Consider the following 19,477-nt stretch of genomic DNA (forward strand, 5'->3'; position numbering starts at 1 on the left):
GGGTGGCTGGGGGGCTGGGGGGCTGGGAGGCTGGGGGCTGAGAGGATGGCGGGCTGGGGGCTGGGGGGCTGGGGGCTGGTGGGCTGGGAGGCTGGGGAGCTGGGAGGCTGGGAGGCTGGGGCTGGGGGGCTGGGGGCTGGGACGCTGCGGGCTAGGAGGTTGGGTGGCTGGGGGCTGGAAAGTTGAGAGGCTGGGGGCTGGGAGGCTGGGGGGCTGGGGGGCTGGAGGGCTGGGAGGTTGGGAGGTTGGGAGGATGGGAACCTGGGGCCTGGGGGTTGGGGGAGCTGGTGGCGGGGGTGGGGGGGGGAAGGATTCCCCGACCCCAGCCCCGACCCCTGCCCTGGCCGGGAGGTTTCCAGGGGGAGGCCGGATTGGGGGGCGGGGGGGGAGGAGGGGAGGAAAGGGAGGGGCGCCGTGATGAAGGGCCGGGGGGAAGGGGGGCGCCCGGCAGGCTCCGGTAGAGGGAAGGGTCCCGGCCCCCCAAAACCCCAGCCCTCAGCCGCCAGCCCTCAGTCTCAATCCACCAGCCTCCAGCCCCCCCCCCAGCCTCCAGCCGTCCCGGGCCGTCCCCCGGCCCCGTGGGGTGGTCGGGGCAGGCGGAGCCGGGCAGCGCCTGGGCAGGACGGGCCGGGCCGGGCCGGGTCGGCCTCTCCCACTGCAGCCTCCAGTCTGGGCCCCGATGGGCAGCGCCGGGATGGGCAGGACCGGGCTGGGCAGCGCCGGACTGGACAGGGATGGGCAGGACCGGGCTGGGCAGGACCGGGCTGGGCGGCGCCGGGATGGACGGGACCGGGCCGGACGGGGGCTGGGCAGGACCAGCCCGTCAGCTCGCCCCCTTAGCCCCTTGCCCCCGACCCCTTCGGGCCCCCAGCCCCCCGACCCTCCGACCCTCCAACCCCGGCCGTGTTGGGGGGAGGATGGAGGGTGTGTATGGGTGTGTGTGGGGGGGGTGGGGGTCTCCTCTCCCCGGAACCCCCCTCCCCCCGAGCCTGCTCCATCAGTTCAAGACATCCCCTCCCCCCCGGGGACCCTCCCCGCCAACGCCCGGCCTCCCCTCCCCCCCCCGGGACCCCCTCCCCCCCCAGGATCCCCCCCCGGGGGTGGGGGGCGGGGTCGGGGTGGGGGCGTCCACACTGCACCATTTCCGGGCCGGCGGGGGCCGGCGGGGGCTGGACAGTGTTGCGGGCTGCGCGCACGGGGGGAGGGGGAGGGGGAGGAGCGGGGGAGACACCCAGAGACACCCAGAGACCCAGAGACCCAGAGACAGAGACAGAGGAGGCTTTCTCCATCCCGGGCTCGGTGCGGGAGGCTCCCCGCACCGCCCCGCACCGCCCCGCACCGCGCAGGACCCGCTGCGGGCCAAGAGAGGCCGCCCCCCTCTTCTACCCCCCCCGCCCCCCGCCCCATGCCGACCGCCCGGCCCCGGGGGTCCCGGCCGCGGAGCCTTCCAGACAGACCGCGGCCCAGCAAGTAGCCCACCGGACGGGAGGTAGGGTCCTGCCCCCCTCCCCCTAGGGACCCCTCCCCTCCACCTACCCCCACCCCCCCATCCCGGACCCCTTCCCCCTGGACCCCCTCCTCTGGATCCCCCCAACCCCCCCGGACCCTCCCCCCAAGCATCCCCGGACCTCTTCCCCCCCGGACCCCTTCCCCCAAGACCCCCTCCCCTGGATCCCCCCAAACCCCCCGACCCTCTCCCCCGGATTCCCCCAACCCCCTAGCCCCCTTCCCCCCGGACCCCCTCCTCTGGATCCCCCCCAAACACTCCCGGACCCCTTCCCCCCCCGACCCTCTCACCTGGACCTCCCCCCCCAAACCCTCCCGGACCCTCCCCCGGGCACCCCCCCGGACCCCTCCCCTCGAGCCCCCTCCCCTGAATCCCCCCAACCCCTCCCGGACCCCTCCTGGACCCTCCCTCCGGACCCCCTCCCCTGGATCCCCCCAACCCCCCTCCGGACCCTCCCCTGGACCCTCTCCTGGACCCCCCCCCCCCCCCCGGACCCCCGGACAGGGCCACCCCTCGCCCTTCCCCTTCCCCCCCCCTGCCCCGGTAGGGTGTACCCTCTGGCCTGCTTTGGGGGTGGGGGTCTCGGGGGTCTGGGGTGGTCTGGGGAGTCCTGGAGGGGTCCGGGGGCCAGGGGAGGGCTAGTTAGTGTCTTTGGAGGAGGGGGCGGCAGGGGCGGCTGGAGAGAGTTGCCTGCCGGGCCGGACCGGTCCTGTGCCAACGGGAAGGGGTGGCACGGTGCCACCTCCATCAACCCCCCTCCCCTGGGGTCGGGTGGCCGGGCCGGGGGTCGGGGGGCTCCCCGACTCTCCATTTGATGCTGCCGTAGCTTGGGGAGGGGGTGTTGGGGGTCCCCCTCCTCCGGGGAGCGCCCCTAAGCCGATGATGCGGGGGGTGGGGGGCGAGGGCGCCCCCCTGGCCGGGCACCGGCTCTCTCCGGGAAGGTGGGGGGGGGGGGGCTGACCGGACCCGACGACGAGGGTCCGGAGAAGTCGGGAGGGGGCGGAGAGGGCCTGGGTCCTCCCGGCCAGCGGGGCCAGTCTGACCCTCGGGAGGCCGGGGGGCTCGGGGGGCTTTGACTGCTCCTCCTGTCCGGGCCAAGGACCCAAGCCTTGCCTTTGTTCCTTCCTCCTCCTTCCCTCCTGGACCTCAGTCTTGTGTCTAGATTGGGTCGGGATCACAAATGGGGCCGGGGGCCGGCCTGAAAGGGGACCAAGAGGTTTGTCTCCCAAGCCCTGCCGCTGTCCACTCGGGGGACGGGAGCCTTCTGAACGCCCCCAGAATGTTCAACCAAGATTGGTCCTGACCCTCGGTGAGGGTGGGTCGGGGGCTACCCGGGCCTAGCCCCGACTCCCACCCAAGCCGGTTGTGTGACCTTGGGCAAGTCCCTTCACCTCTCTGGGCCTCGGTTTCTTCCTCTGTAAAACAGGAGTAGTACTAATATTTTGTTAAGCTCCTACTATGTGCCAAGCGCTGTGCTAAGCACTGGGGTAGATCCGAGGTAATTTCTAAGCGCTGGGGGTAGATACGAGGTGATGATTTCGGCCCACGTGGGGCTCCCGGTTTTAATCCCCATTTGACAGATGAGGTGACTGAGGCACAGAGAAGTGAAGTGGTCTGCCCAAGGTCACACAGCAGACAACTAGCAGAGCGGTATTAGAACTCACGTCCTCTGACTCCCAAGCCCGGCCTCTTTCCACAGAGCCAAGCCGCTTCCCAAACTGGGGGGTGGAGGGGGCGGCGCAGGGGGTAAATCGCCCGCTCTCCCTCCCCGTTAGACCGTGAGCTCGTTGTGGGCAGGGATTGTCACTCTTTATTGTGGTATTGTACTTTCCCGAGCTCTCAGTACGGTGCTCTGCACGCAGAAAACGCTTGATAAATACGATCGATCGATCGATCGATCGATCGATCGAATGAATGAAGGAAGGAAGGAAGGAATGAATGAGAGCCCCGTATTGGACAGCGACCGTGTGGGCGCTGATTTTTCTGATCCACCCCAGTGCTTTGCACGGGGCTTGTGGCAAAGAGCGAATGCTTCATCGATACTATTCTTGTGACGACTGTTGTTATCACCATCATGATTACCAGCCCGTGAGGAGCCTTTCTCCTCTCCTCGCCAGCCACTCGTTGAAGCAGCCCCTCTCGGGGAGATGCCAAGAGCCCCAACCCGAGAGTTGTCGAGAGCTGTCGTCATTTCGGAAGTGCACGAGAGCGAAAGAAGGGAAAGGCCATCCTGGGCACCTGTAAACCTGAGGCCCACCCTCCGGCTGACCCCCAAATACTGGACTTGTTGAGGCGACGATTTCAGAACCTAGCAAGCTACCTCGGATGAAAACCTGAAACTCCCCATAACGGGCAATGTGTGGCAGGAGGAATGTCCGGCTAGCGCTCGTGAGCCACCGGCACGCAGAGCCCTCAGTAAATACCGTCGATCGACTGATTTCTCCAACACGCGATGTAGAATGTCATCCGAGGGCCCCCCCCCCCCAGGACCAAAATAGCTTAAAGTAGGGGTGGAAAATGGATGATCCTTTCAAATACCTGCGCGCTGTCTTCCCGCTGCACCAGAGAGCTCGCCCGGTGGAGGTGAGGGAGTAGTTTTTGTAAATCAGAAGAGCCACCGGGATTTTATTGAAGTCTGAGATGTGAATGTGATTTTTGAATCACAGCAGTAGCCCGTGGCGTTGACTTTGAACTCCTTCCTTCACGTGCCTCTCGGTGCCAGAGACGAGCCGGTGAGCGGCCTCTGGAAAGAGTTTTCTTGGCCCAAGTCGGGCCCCACATGCCCTCCCTGGCACCGAGCTGGTGGCCCGACGTCCCTCAGCACCTTCACTGTGATCTTACTATGAGGACAACCTGGTCCAGACCAACTTTCTGGTCCCCTTCTGGAGTTTTCACGAATTTCCAGGGGCCTGCCAGTATGGAGCTGAATGTACTGGTTGAACGTATTCGGCCTCGCAGGAGTCCTGACAATACCCAGGGTGCCCTTCCAGGTTCGAGTGGTCCCAAAAGGACAGCGCTCCCCTCCCACCCCCCCAGCCCCCACCCCCTGGCCCGCAAGCCCCCCACATCATTGCTCCATGCCGGGATTCCCCTCGATAAATCCACGTGACGCAGAGCAGAATAATAATAATAATAATGTTGGTATTTGTTAAGCGCTTACTATGTGCCGAGCACTGTTCTGAGCGCTGGGGGAGATACAGGGTCATCGGGTTGTCCCACGTGAGGCTCACAGTTAATCCCCATTTTACAGATGAGGGAACTGAGGCCCAGAGAAGTGAAGTGACTTGCCCACAGTCACACAGCAGAAGACGCGGGGTGCGCAGATGAAGAGAAGCAGTATGGCACAGCGGACAGAGTGGTCATGGGTTCTAATTCCAGCTCCTCCACTTGTCTGCCCTGTGACCTTGAGCAAGTCACTTCACTTCTCTGGGCCTCAGTTCCCTCATCTGTGAAATGGGATCGAGACTGCGAGCCCCACGTGGGACAGGGACCGTGGCCAATCTGATTTGCTTGGATCTATCCCAGTGCTTAGTACAGTGCCTGGCACATGGTAAGCACTTCACAGGTGCCATTATTATCATTATCCATAAGAAACATAGCCCCCAGGCCCAAGTGATTGCATAACTTTGTCGGCCCAGGCCGAGTGAGGCCTTTTTTATTTTTATTTTTTTATGGTATTTGTTAACCATTTACTTTCTGGCAGGCACTATTCCAAGTGGGGGATAGATACAAGTCAATCAGGTTAGGCACAGTCCCTGTCCCTCATGGGGCTCACAGTCTTAATCCCCATTTTACGGATGAGGTAAATGAGGTCCAGAGAAGTGAAGAGACTCGCCCGTGATCACACAGCAGACATGTGACAGAGCAGGTATTAGAACCCATGTCCTTCTGATTCCCAGGTCTGTGCATGATCCACTAGACCACGCTGCTTCCTTTTGACTCCTGGGAGTGGGGTGGGATGGAGGGTGGAGGGTAGGAGGGCAGGCAGTCCTGGTAGAAGGGAAAAAAAGCATTCCAGGAGGTTACCTTTAGCTGTCTTCCTCCTGGGCGATGGACTATCACTGGATGAAGAGAGAAGGAGGAAGGTTCTGGGAGAGGTGAATGGATGGTCATTCACCGGTGGAAGGAGGGTCAGGGCCTGTATATGTCTTAATCCAGAAAACCCACCTAGTTCTCCCTCTAGATGTAAACTCGTTGTGGGCTGGGAATGTCTCTGTTTTATTGTTTTATTGTACTCTTCCAAGAGCTTAGTACAGCGCTCTGCGTATTGTAAGCGCTCAATAAATATGACTGACTGACTGACTGACTGACTGACTGACTGACCGAGGAGTCATTTCTTGCCTCAATTCCATCGTCCCAGTCCTGTCACCCCCACAACAGTCACCTTTAGCCCTCATCTGGACAGTTACTTTTTGCACGAATATGCGTGCTTCTTCACTTCTTCCACTTAATCATTCACTCAGCTTTGCATTGCATAGGGTGTGTATTAGTCCTAGAATATTAATTTTTGAAGTAAATGTCATCGCTGAATGTCCTCAGGAGTCTTCGGCTTTCTGAAAGGGGTGGCTTCCGGGTGCTCGGACTATGAGGACTGCCAGCAGGAAGCAGGGCTTCTTCACTTTAGACAAGAGTCTTGGAGAAGCGGCGTGATGCAGTGGCTACAGCCTGGGCCCGGGAGTCAGAGAGACCTGGGTTCCAATCCTGGCTCTGCCACTTGTCTGCTGTGTGACCTTGGGCAACTCACTTCACTTCTTTGGGCCTCAGTTTCCTCATCTGAACATGGGGATTAAGACTGTAAGCCCTAGGTGGGACATGGACTGCTTCCAACCTGATTAACATGTATCTGCCCCGGCGCGTCGTTTAGTGCCTGGCACATAGTAAGCGCTTACCAAATACCATTTAAGGAACCCCCCAAAACGATAGCCGGTAATATTGCACTCCTTCAAGGGCTTAGTACAGTGCTGTGCACACATTAAGGGCTCAATAAATAGTATTAATTGATTTACTGATACCGATTATCAGCCGACTGGCCAATGGCAATGCAGGTCATCCACGCCCCCTTGGGTTTTCCTCGTCTCCGCGGTGACCCAGGCCTGCATTGGGAGGGGGAGGGACTGTTTCAGTGGGGGTCACATTGGGGTCCCTGATTTCTTCTCTCGCCACCCCCCCCCCCCCCGAACCCGAATCTCCCCCTCCCACCTCAGGATCTCCTTTCCTGTTTTATCATTTTTCCGATCAAATTTAACTTTTACGGAAACCAGTTTTTAACTTCAAGATGTTTCACCAACTGTTTGTTGTAAAACATGTTTGAGAAGCAAGTCGTGCTGGGTTGCATGTCGCTGCCACTATAACGAATGCGAATGTGGCTACTGGTAGGTGGAAATGATATTTGCTTTACTAAGATGCTTGGCTGTCGGTGCTTGGGAGAGTCAAGCAGGCGCCTGGGCTGTGGAAGTGGAGAAGCAGCAGTTTGAATTTTGTTCCCAAGCGGACCCCCGTCCTGCCCTAGACCAGGGTCCTACGAAGCCCCAATCTGGTCCACCTCTTTCCTACCACGGCCCATTAGCTCCGCCCCCATGGAGTCTGGGGGAAGGGGCATCGAGGGGCAAAGAGACCCAAATCTTTAACCTGTGTCCTGTTTTAGGGGGTTCGGCCCAAGTGTGGGTGGGAGAGGAGGTGGTTGAAACCACCAGTTCATGGAATACTAATGGATAGAGCACGGGCTTGGGGTCAGAAGGACCTGTGTTCTAATCCCGGCTCTGCTACTTGTCTGCTGTTTGATTTGGGACAGGTCAGTTGACCTCTCTGTGCCTCAGTTATCTCAAATGGAAAATGGGGATTAAGAAGGTGAGCTCCATGTGGGACAGGGACTGCGTCCAACCCGATATCTCGTTATATCCCGGCTAGACTACCGTGTCAGCCTTCTCTCTGACCTCCCTTCCTCCTCTCTCGCCCCGCTCCGGTCTAGTCTTCACTCCGCTGCCCGGCTCATCTTCCCGCAGAGACGATCTGGGCCTGTCACTCCCCTTCTTAAACAACTCCGGTGGTTGCATATCGACCTCCGCTCCAAACGAAAACTCCTCACTCTAGGCTTCGAGGCTCTACGTCACCTCGCCCCTTCCTACCTCTCCTCCCTTCTCTCTTTCTACCGCCCGCCCCGCACGCTCCGCTCCTCCGCCGCCCACCTTCTCGCCGTCCCTCGGTCTCGCCCGTCCCGCCGTCGACCCCCGGGTCGCGTCCTCCCGCGGTCCCGGAACGCCCTCCCTCCTCACCTCCGCCAAACCGATTCTCTTTCCCTCTTCAAAACCCTACTTCAAACTCACCTCCTCCAAGAGGCGTTCCCAGACTGAGCTCCTCTTCCCCCTCTACTCCCTCTGCCATCCCCCCTTTACCTCTCCGCAGCTAAAGCCTCATTTTCCCCTTTTCCCTCTGCTCCTCCACCTCTCCCTTCCCATCCCCACAGCACCGTACTCGTCCGCTCGACTGTATATATTTTCGTTACCCTATTTATTTTGTTAATGAATTGTACATCGCCTCGATTCTATTTAGTCGCCACTGTTTTTCGAGATGTTCTTCCCCTCGACTCTATTTATCGCCATCGTTCTCGTCTGTCCGTCTCCCCCGATCAGACCGTAAGCCCGTCGAACGGCAGGGACCGTCTCTATCTGTTGCCGACTTGTTCATCCCAAGCGCTTAGTACAGTGCTCTGCACATAGTAAGCGCTCAATAAATACTATTGAATGAATGAATGAATTACTTTTATCCACGCCAACGCTCAGTATGGTGCCTGGCACATAGTGAGCGCTTAACAGATACTACAATTATTATAATTATTAATATTATTAGTGACCTGCCCTCTCCCTTTCCAGGGGAACCCAGAGAAAGGTCAGCTCTCGGCCAAGGCTGGCCCCCAGATGGGGAACCCAGACCGCTCCAGATATCTGGTAGTGCGTTCCGCTTTAGAGAGGGGACAGATGGACTCAGCGCATGGAACCACACCCAGAGAACAGAGCGTCTGCTAGGACATTCTGCGTCCCAGAGGGGACAGATGGAAACGAGGGGCTGACGCACCGGGTCCTCTTGGGGTGGGAATTTCTGAGGCTGGTGGCCTCTGGAAATTGGGAGCCAACCCGTTTGCTGTCGGAAACGCTCCGTGGGGTGAGGGGAGGGAGATGAGCAGAGACCGAAATCAAACATTTCCTAACCAGTTTCGGTCTTTCACTCAACTTCCCCATTAGAATGTAAACTCCTCGAGGATAGGGACGACGTCTTCTAGTTCGTTAAACACTCACTATGTATGTCCCGGTCACTCTACTAAAGGCTGGGGTAGATGCGAGCTAATCGGTTATTCATTCAGTCGAATTTATCTGTTGTCCACTTGTACTTTCCAAGAGCTTAGTACAGTGCTCTGCATACAGTAAGCGCTCAATAAATACAAGTGAATGAATGAATTTATCGAATACCTTCAGTGTGTAGAGCACTGTACTAAGTGCTTTGGAGAGTACAACAGACCGGCACATTCCCTGCCCACAATGAGTTTACGGTCTAGAGGACGAGATTACCGATCAGAGGTTTAGGACACATTCCAGCCCCACTTGGGGCTCACGGTCTTAATCTCCATTTTCCAGATGAGGAAACTGAGGCCCAGACAAGTGAAGTGACTTGCCCAGGGTCATGCGGCAGACAAGTGGCGGAGCTGGGATTAGAACTCAGGTCCTTCTGACTCCCAAGCCCGAGCTCTATCCACTAGGCCACGCTGCTTCTTACAGCGTGATTAACCTTTATAATGCTTTAGGTGCCTAGTAGAGTGCTCGCATGTAATAGGTATCCAGGAAGCTCTTTGCACACTGTAGGCTCCTAGTTGAGTGCTCTGCACACATAAGATACCTGGCACAGGAGGGCAGGATGGAAATGTACACTCAGTAAACACTCAGGACCGTGCCTTGACACACAGCAGGTGATCAATAAAGATCAATGATTTAGTTTCGGTGCATCTGAGAAGGCTTAGGATCTTGGGATTACTTGGACCCTCAGACACTTTTTAAACATTCTTTTGATGCTATTTGTTACGCCCTTACTATGTGTCAAACACTGTTCTAAGCACTGGGGTAGGTTGGACACAGTCCCTGTCCCACACGGAACTCACAGTCTAAGTAGGAGGGAGAACAGGGATTTAATACCATTTTACAGTTGAGGAAACTGAGGCACAGAGAAGTTAAGCAACTTGCCCAAGATCACAAAGCAAGCAATTTGAAGATCTGGGATTAGAACCCAGGTCCTCTGTCCACCAGATCCGTGCTCTTTTCACTAGGCCAAGCTGCTTCTCTTCCCCTCTAGACCAAAAGGCCCCTCTAGACTGTAAGCTCGCCGTGAGCAGGGAGCATGTCTACCAGCTTTGTTACTCTGTCCTCTCCCAAGTGTTTAGTACGGTGCTCTGCACAGAGTAAGCCCTCAACAAATACGATCGATTGATGGTAGGCGGTGGGTAAACGAAAATGAGGGTATTTGTTAAGCGCTTACTATGTGTCGAGCACCGTTCTAAGCTCTGGACACTGTTCTAAGCGCTTGATAGCACTGATGTTAATCAGTGTGGCTTCATGGCAAGAGCCCGGGCTTGGGAGTCAGAGGACATGGGTTGCAATCCCAGCTTCGCCACTTGTCTGCTGTGTGACCTTCGGCAAGCCACTTAACTTCTCTGTGCCTCAGTTACCTCATCTGTAAAATGGGGAGTAAGACTGTCGCTCGTGGGACAACCTGATTACCTTGTATCTATCCCAGGGTTTAGAACAGTGCTTGGCACATAGGAAGTGCTTAAATACCATTATCATTATTATTATTATTATGTAATGGGAGCAACAAGAAATGGAGTTAATCCTTGAGGACAGGGACTGTGTCTGTCTCTGCCACTTGTCAGCTGTGTGACTGTGGGCAAGTCACTTAACTTCTCTGTGCCTCAGTTACCTCATCTGTAAAATGGGGATTAAGACTGTGAGCCTCACATGGGACAACCCGATGACCCTGTATCTACCCCAGCGCTTAGAACAGTGCTCTGCACATAGTAAGCGCTTAACAGATACCAACATTATTATTATTTTTACCAACTCTGTTACGGTGCACCTCCCCAACGCCTAACACAGTGGTCCGCTCACTGGAGGTGTTCAATAAATACCACTGATTGATGGAAAGATTGGATGAAAATTCAGCAAGTTCAGGGAAATGAGGCAAAGGTTAATCTGAGGGTTGTCATCAGCTACCTACTGCTAGGTGTCACACTCCCTGCGGAGGGGAAGGAGGGGAGAGAAGGGAGAGCTTCTGCCCATCACGGCTGGTCCGGGGGTGGGGAGACGGGGGTGGGGGGACTGTCTTCTCCACAAGGGGCTCATCAGAGACCCCCCTGCAGAGACTGGATGTTGACAGATAAGAAGAGGGCCAGGAGAGGAAGGAGAAAGGCCAGGCGAGTGAGACGGGAGGGGACCATGGAAGAGTTTAGCAGAGGATAAGGGCAGAGGAAGGCAAAAGACCAGATTAATTCATTCATTCAATAGTATTTAATGAGCGCTTATTATGTGCACAGCACTGTACTAAGCACTTGGAATGTACAATTCGGCAACAGATAGGGACGATCCCCACCCAATGACGGGATTAATTAAGGAGGGAGTTGACCATGGAAGACTTTATTAGATAATTCATTCATTCAATAGTATTTATTGAGCCCTTACTATGTGCAGAGCACTGTACTAAGCGCTTGGAATGAACGAGTCGGCAACAGATAGAGACGGTCCCTGCCGTTCGACGGGCTCACGGTCTGATCGGGGGAGACGGACGGACGGGAACGATGGCGATGAATAGAGTCGAGGGGAAGAGCATCTCGTAAAAACGATGGCGACTAAATAGAATCGAGGCGATGTACATTTCATTAACAGAATAAATAGGGTAATGAAAATATATACAGTCGAGAAGACGGGTACGGTGCCGAGGGGATGGGAAGGGAGAGGGGGAGGAGCGGAGGGAGATGGGGGGAAAAGAGGGTTTAGCTACGGAGAGGTGAAGGGGGGGTGGGAGAGGGAGTAGAGGGAGAAGAGGAGCTCGGTCTGGGAAGGCCTCTTGGATAATCTTCCTCAGGGAGCCTTTCCTGCCTAGGAGGGGCAGATTCAGGGAGGTGGGAGTGTTGAGAGAAGGCCATTGGCCTCGGTTCATTCACTCATTCAATAGTATTTACTGAGCGCTTACTATGTGCAGAGCACTGTACTAAGCGCTCGGAACGTACAAATCGGTAACAGTTAGAGACAGTCTCTGCCCTTTGACGGGTTTACGGTCTAATCGGGGGAGACGGACAGACGAGAACCACAGTAAATAGAATCGAGGGGATGAACCTCTCATTAAAACAATAACAACTAAATAGAATCAAGGCGATGTACATTTCATTAACAAAATAAATAGGGTAATGAAGATATAGACAGTTGAGCGGACGGTTGATTGTGAAGGACTTAGATTTGACCCTGGGATTTCTTGTGATGTCAAGGTGAGGAGAGGGTGATTTGAAACGGTTTTTTGATCGACCCGGAGAGAGTGGATCAGAGAGAGAGTAGGCGGGTGCCTCAAGGGCGAGGCTGGAAAGAGATGAGGTGGGGAGACAGTCAGGTCTCCCTGGAAATCAGGGCCCTCCCTGGGACCCCGTTGGCTGTAATCAAGACATGGAATCACAAAAGCAGGGTGGCCTAGTGGAAAGAGTCTGGACCTGGCAGTCAGAGGATCTGGGTTCTAATTCTGGCTCCATCTTCTTTCATTCTTTCATTTATTCAGTCACCTACTGGGTGTAGAGCACTGTACTAAGTGCTTGGTAGAGTCCTGTCTTGTGCCGTTGAGTCATTTCTGACCCGTAGCGACACCACGGACCCATCTCTCCCAGAACGCTCCGCTTTCCATCTGCAGTCGTTCTGGTTTGTGGAGCAGCGTGGCTCAGTGGAAAAGAGCCTGGGCTTCGGAGTCAGAGGGCATGAGTTCGACTCCCGGCTCTGCCACTTGTCAGCTGTGTGACTGTGGGCGAGTCACTTCACTTCTCTGGGCCTCGGTTACCTCATCTGTAAAATGGGGATTAACTGTGAGCCTCACATGGGACAGCATGATTACCCCGTATCTACCCCAGCGCTTAGCACAGTGCTCTGCACATAGTAAGCGCTTAACAAATACCACCATTGTTATTATCCATAGAGTTTTCTTGGTAAAAATACGAAAGTGGTTTACCATCGCCGCCTTCCACGGAGTAAACTCGAGTCTCCGCCCTCGACTCTCTCCCATCCTGCTGCTGCCCAGCACGGGTGAGTTTTGACTGGTAGCAGATTGTCTTCCGCTTGCTAGCCACTGGCCAAGCTAGGAATGGAATGGGTAAGACTTTGCTCCACTCTCCCTCCCATAGCCGAGACCGGTAGAGTAAAGGAAACTCTCCAGGTGCGACTGGGAGAGTACAATATAACAAGAAACAGAAACGTTCCCTGCCCGCAATGATCTTACAGTCTAGAAGGGGAGAAAGACATCTTCCTGCTGTGTGACCTTGGGCAAGTCACTTCGCTTCTCTGTGCCTCAGTTACCTCATCTGTAAACTAGAGATTGAGTCTGTGAGCCCCACACAATAAAAATAATAATAATGATGATGGTATTTGTTAAGTGCTTATTATGTGCCAAGCACTGTTCTAAGCGCTGGGGTGGATACAAGGGAATCAGGTTGTCCCACATGGAGTTCACAGTCTTGGAGAAGCAGCGTGGCTCAGTGGAAAGAGCACGGGCTTTGGAGTCAGGGCTCATGAGTTCGAATCCCAGCTCTGCCACTTGTCGGCTGTGTGACTGTGGGCAAGTCACTTCACTTCTCTGCGCCTCAGTTCCCTCATCTGTAAAATGGGGATTAAGACTGTGAGCCCCACGTGGGACAACCTGATTCCCCTATGTCTACCCCAGCGCTTAGAACAGTGCTCGGCACATAGTAAGCGCTTAACAAATGCCAACATTATTATTATTATTATTAATAATCCCCGTTTTACACGTGGGGTAACTGAGGCAGAGAGAAGTGAAGTGACTTGCCCAAAGTCACACAGCTGATAAGTGAAGGAGCCTGGATTAGAACCCACGACCTCTGACTCCCAAGCCGGGGCTCTTTCCACTAAGCCACGCTGTGCAGGGACCGTGTCTAACCCGATTTGCTTGTATCCACCCCAGCACCAGTAAGCCTGGCACATAGTAAGCGCTTAATAAATGACATAATTATTATTAGTAATATTCTCTGTGCCTCAGTTTTCCTCTTCCCCCTCCTTCTTAGATTGTGAGTCCGATGCGGGACAGGGACTGTGTCCAACCTAATTAACTCGTATCTACCCCAGAGTTTAGAAGAGTGTTTGATATATAGTAAGCACTGAACAAATACCATAAAAAATGCACTGAACTAAGCACCTGGGAACTACCAGGCAAAGGGTTTCCTGCCCACGAGGAGCTTAAACTCTTCAACTCTAATGGGGGAGACAGACATAAAAACATTTCTCCCAGGAGTAATCAAGAGAAATCATTGAAAGTCCAGAGAATTGTCCTTTGGAAGGGAAAATATACCACTTTTGGTATGACTAATCTATGAGTGTGGGTGTGTTTTGTTTGTTTTTTGGTATTTGTTAAAGCGCTTACTATGGGTCAAGCACTGTTCAAGTGCTGGGATAGATATGAGCGTGTCGGGTTGGACACAGTTCCTGTCCCTCATGAGGCTCACAGTCCAAGTAGGAGGCAGTAGGATTTAATCCCCATTTTACAGTGTAGGAAACTGAGGCAGAGAGAAATGAAGTGACGTCCAAGGTCACACAGAAAAACAGTTGTCTGAGCCAGGATTAGAACTCTGATTAGAACTGAGTCTTCTGACTCCCAGGCTCATGCTCCTTCCGCTAGACCACGCTGCTTCTCCGTGTATGGGTCGGGTGTTATGAGGTGTACATCCCCGTGATTCTATTTATCGTGATTACGTTGTCTTGCTTTTGTCCATGTGTCTCCCCCGATTAGACTGCGAGCCCGTCACTGGGCAGGGATTGTCTCTATCTGTTGCCGAATTGTACGTTCCAAGCGCTTAGTACAGTGCTGTGCACATAGTAAGCTCTCAATAAATACTATTGAATGAATGAATGCTGGAACGGCCAAAGCGGAACCCACAGTCCTGGCCTCACTGGACACACCAGAAGTCTCTCCCCTGCCGGGTTGCCGTGTTCGATTGGAGTGCCTGGCAGTTTCCTCTTTTGTCTCCTTGTCTCCCATTCCTTACTAGACTTTTGCTTGAAAAGAGCCGTTCAGTAAACGTACAATTGAAGAAACACACACGGTAAATAAATACATATGTGAAACTGCCAACTCTTCGAGGCTAAACCCCAGGAGTGAACATTTGTACCGTTCAATTTTAGGAGCCAAGGTTTGGGCTGGCTGCTGGGGAGAGAACTCCTCTGTGACATCCCAGTAGGAGCTAAGGATTAAAATAACTTTTTATATCCCTGTTGTGTTTTTTTTCAAAAAATGACTTTCAAATGAAAGAAAACTGTCAGTGTAGCGCTGCTTTACGATGTTAACGGTGGACCTTCCAGACTCCTTAGTAGTTTAAAGTTCTCTTCGGTATTATGACTTCTGTCTGTTAGATTTAAATTCCCAAATGTACTGGGATGGCCGTCGGATGTTAGAGTTTTGGGTAATCCCAACGAGAGGGGGAGAGAGAGGGAGACTGGGAAGAGTGGGAGAGAGGAGATAGGGAGAGAAAGCGAGGGAGATGGGCAGGGAAAAGCCGGAAATGTGTCCAATCATACTAAGGCCAAGAATCCCAGCTTGGGAAACAAGAGCAGCCAGCGAAATCCCATGTCAGTCCATCAACCAACCAGTTGTATTTATTGAGAACTTACTGTGTGTGGAGCACTGTAGGAAAAATACACTATAACAGGATTTGTAGACATGTTCCCTGCCTGCCATGAGTTTAGAGTCTAGAGGATTCCTAAATTCCTGGAAAGACTCACCCAGGTCTTGCTATCCTGTGCCACGTAGACATGGATAAGGTCTGGAGAGGGGAGACGGGAACCAGGGTAGACCATCGGGCCCGTTGTCCAAACTGGAAGCTCCTTGTGGGCAGGGAACACGTCTACCAACTCTGTTACATCATACACTCTCCAGCGAGTAGTACAGTGCTCTGCACATAGTAAGTTCTCAATAATTACCACTGGTCAATTGGCTCTGGAGAGAAGCAACGTGGTCTAGTGAAAAGAGTCCGGACCTGAGAATCAGAAGGTACTGGGTTCTAATCCAGGATCTGCCAGTTTTCTGCTGCGTGACCTTGGGCAAATCACGTCAATTCTCTGTGCCTCAGTGACCTCATCTGTAAAATGGGGATTAAGACTGTGAGCCTCATGTGGGACATGGATCGGGTCCACTCTGATTCCCTTTTAACTACCCAGTGCTGAGTACACTGCCCGGTACATAGTAAGCATTCAACAAATACCAAAAATCAAAAAAACCTTCCCCCAGACCATCTGGAATCACTGCACCCCAGAGCCCAGGACTGACAACGGCACATTCAAAATGGGGAGGTCGGCATATCTCCAGCACTTAATAAATACCGACGACTGACCGCTTGATTGCTTAATCCTGACTGGGGCAGGGCTTGCGACCTGGAACGAAGGTTGGGATCTGCAAGGAAAGAGAGAGAGATGACCCAGGTGGGACAGCTGGAATCTCTGTTTCAGGCTTGGATAATATCCCCTTTCCTCTTCTCCTCTCCCTTCTGCTTCACCCTGTCTTACTCCCTTTGTTCATCCCCCCTCCCAGCCCCACAGCACCTATGTCTTTTTCTGTTATTGATTTATGTCTACCTCCCCCTTTACACTGTGAGCCCACTGTGGGCAGGGAATGTGTCTGTTTATTGTTGTATCGGACTCTCCCAAGGGCTTAGTACAGTGCTCCGCACACAGTAAGCGCTCAATATATAGGATTGAATGAATCCCTGTGCCCGTTGGATTCCACTCAGGAATGTTCCCCTTCCCTCCGAGCCAGCTTCTGTGGGTGGCAATTAGACCAGCCCGACCAACGAGAAGTTGGCCTCCCTTTCTCTAGGGTGGCCAATAAGCGGTGACTTTCAGCAGCCCAAAGTGAGCCCTGAGGCAGGGCTATGAATTGGCTGGATTCAACCTGTAAACTAAAGCGTGGGTCATGCCCTGCAAATGCAAATAGCATCCCAGGACACCCTCACATCTTTCCCTGTAGGCGGATTCGAATCCACCACTTGCCTGCTGTGTAACGTTGGGCAAGTCACTACTAGACAATCGCTCTTCCCCTCCCTTCAAAGTCTTATTGAAGTCCCACCCCCTCCAAGAGGCCTTCCCAGACTAAGCCCCACTTTTCCTCATCTCCCCCTCCCTTCTGCGTCACCCTGACCTGCTCCCTTGGCTCTTCCCCCCTCCTCCCAGCCTCACAACACTTATGTTCATTCATTCATTCAATAGTATTTATTGAGCGCTTACTATGTGCAGAGGACTGTACTAAGCGCTTGGAATGTACAATTTGGCTACAGATAGAGATAATCCCTGCCCATTGACGGGTTTACGGTCTAATCGGGGGAGACAGACAAAAATAATAGCAATAAACAGAATCAAGGGGATGCACATCTCATTAACAAAATAAATAAATGAATAAAAATATAGCTGCCATTTTATTGATTTCTATTGATTTCTATCTGTACTGATGTCTGTCTCCCCAACTGTAGACTGTGAGCTCCTTGTGGATAGGGGTTGTCTCTTTTTATTGCTGCACTGTACTTTCCAAGCGCTCAGTTCGGCGCTCTACACATAGTAAGCACTCAATAGACACGATTGAATGGATGAATGAGTGAATGAACTTAACCTCCCTGGGCCTCAGTTTCTTCCTCTGTAAAATGGGGATAAGATTCCCGGTCTTCTCGACGCCTCAGTTACTTCATCTGTAAAATGGAGATTAAGACTGCGAGCCCATTGTGAGACAGGGATTGCGTCCAACCCCATTAGCTTTCATCTACCCCAGCACTTTGAACAGAGCTTGACATATAGTAAGCACTTCACAGATACCATCATTATTATTAACAAGTCACTTCTCTGCCTCAGTTACCTCATCTGTAAAATGGGGATTAAGCCTGTGAGCCCTAAGTGGGCCAGGGATTATGTCCAACCTGATTAATTTGTAGCTACCTCAGGGTTTAGTATACTGCTTGACACATAGTAAGTGTTTAACAAATACCATTATCATAATTATTGGGTTCTGAGGGCAGTAGGTTAACCCCCGCGGCATTCCACTCCTCGACCCTTCCCGTGGCGTGGTGTCCGACTATGGGAAAGGGAATTCCGTCAGGACCGTTGGCTTCCTCAGTCCTCCTCTCGCCACCCGCTGCCTCATCCTCTTTGATGCCTCCAGATCACGGCCCACTACCGGTGGGGAAAAAATAGAAATTAATTCAGTTGGTAAACTGATTAGCTGTGCTGCATTGATCCTGTTCAGAATAATTATGGGTTTAGATGAAGGGCTTTCCTTAGCATGTAATTCCCTGATTTCAAGCTGGCTCCTGAGAGAGAAGAGGGGGGAGGGAGATAGAGAGAGAGGAAGGAAAGAAGGAAGGGAGGGAGGTGGGAGGGACAGAGAGCAGGCCGTGGATGAGAACGGGCTTGTTAACATTCTCATCACACAGGACCCTGACAGACCCCCTCCCAACTCCTCACTTACCGACAAGACCCAGGCTGCATCCCAGGGACTCCTTGGCGGGGCTTTATTTAATAAAAATTTATAATTTATTTATACGAACCCCCTCCTCTAGACTGTAAGCTCACTGTGGGCAGGGGACGTGTTTACGAACTCTATGTCGTACTCTTCCAAGCACTTGGTACAGTGCTCTGTACACAGGAAGCACTCGATCGATACCATTGATCGATTGCTTGGTTGATGGCATGTCCCACATCCTGTTCCGTTTTCCTCTTCTTACTTGGTTCAGCTGATGCTTGTCCCTGATCCGGATTGTGACCCTGGTGGCCCTCAGTCTCGCCCCCTCAACCGCCCAAATCCGCATCAGGCGTGGAAAGGGTAGCAAGGCCTTGGGCATGAGTGTCAGTTGAATCAGTTGGGTATTTATTAAGTGCTTACTCTGTAATGGTGGTATTTGTTGAGCACTTTCTATGTGCAAAGCACTGTTCTAAGCCCTGGGGGGTTACAAGGTGATCAAGTTGTCCCACTTGGAGCTCACAGTTTAAATCCCCATTTTACAGATGAGGTAACTGAGGCACAGAGAAATTAATTGACTTGCCCAAAGTCACACAGCTGGCAAGTGGCGGAGTCAGGATTAGAACCCATGACCTCTGACTCCCAAGCCCAGGCTCTTTCCACTGAACCACGCTGCTCTGTGCCAAGCACTGTGTTAAGTGTTGTTGGGAGGGGTTGGGGGTGGAAATCCAGGATCATCAGATCGTTCACTGTCACTGTCCCACATGGGGCTTCCGGTTAAAAGAGGCATCTATTATGTCCATTTTACAGATGGGGAAACTGGGGAACGTAGAGATTCAGTGACTTGCCCAAGGTCAGTCAGAAGGGCCGAGGCTGGGATTTAGTAAAATTATGGTACTTGTTAAGCATTTATTATGTGCCAAGCACTATACTAAGGACTGGGGTGGGTATGAGTTAATCAGGTTGGACACAGTCCCTGTCCCACATGGGGCTCACATTCTTAATCCCCATTTTACAGATGAAGGAACTGAGGCCCAGAAAAGTGAAGTGACTTGCTCAAGGTCACAAAGCAGACACGGGGCAGAGACGGGATTAGAATCCAGGAGCGTCTAACTCCCGGGCTCCTGCTCTATCCACTAAGCCGCGCTGCTTCTCTGAACTCTGATTTGCCTGTATCCACCTCGGCGCTTAGGACAGTGCTTGGCACATAGTAAGTACTGTGAGCCCCATGTG

General features: G+C 53.5%; 1 protein-coding gene across 1 annotated transcript in view; it reads left to right on the forward strand.

The window, feature by feature from the left end:
* The first annotated feature begins 1,238 nt into the window (after nt 1–1,238).
* Nucleotides 1,239–19,477, forward strand: part of LOC120638467 (connector enhancer of kinase suppressor of ras 2-like) — a 139,325-nt gene continuing 121,086 nt past the window's right edge. Inside the window, exon 1 of the mRNA XM_039912439.1 lies at nt 1,239–1,489. The gene's annotated coding sequence lies outside the window, so the exon portion shown is untranslated. The remainder of the gene's footprint in view (nt 1,490–19,477) is intronic.

Source organism: Ornithorhynchus anatinus, chromosome 6, assembly GCF_004115215.2.
Source record: "Ornithorhynchus anatinus isolate Pmale09 chromosome 6, mOrnAna1.pri.v4, whole genome shotgun sequence".
Classification (NCBI taxonomy): domain Eukaryota; kingdom Metazoa; phylum Chordata; class Mammalia; order Monotremata; family Ornithorhynchidae; genus Ornithorhynchus; species Ornithorhynchus anatinus.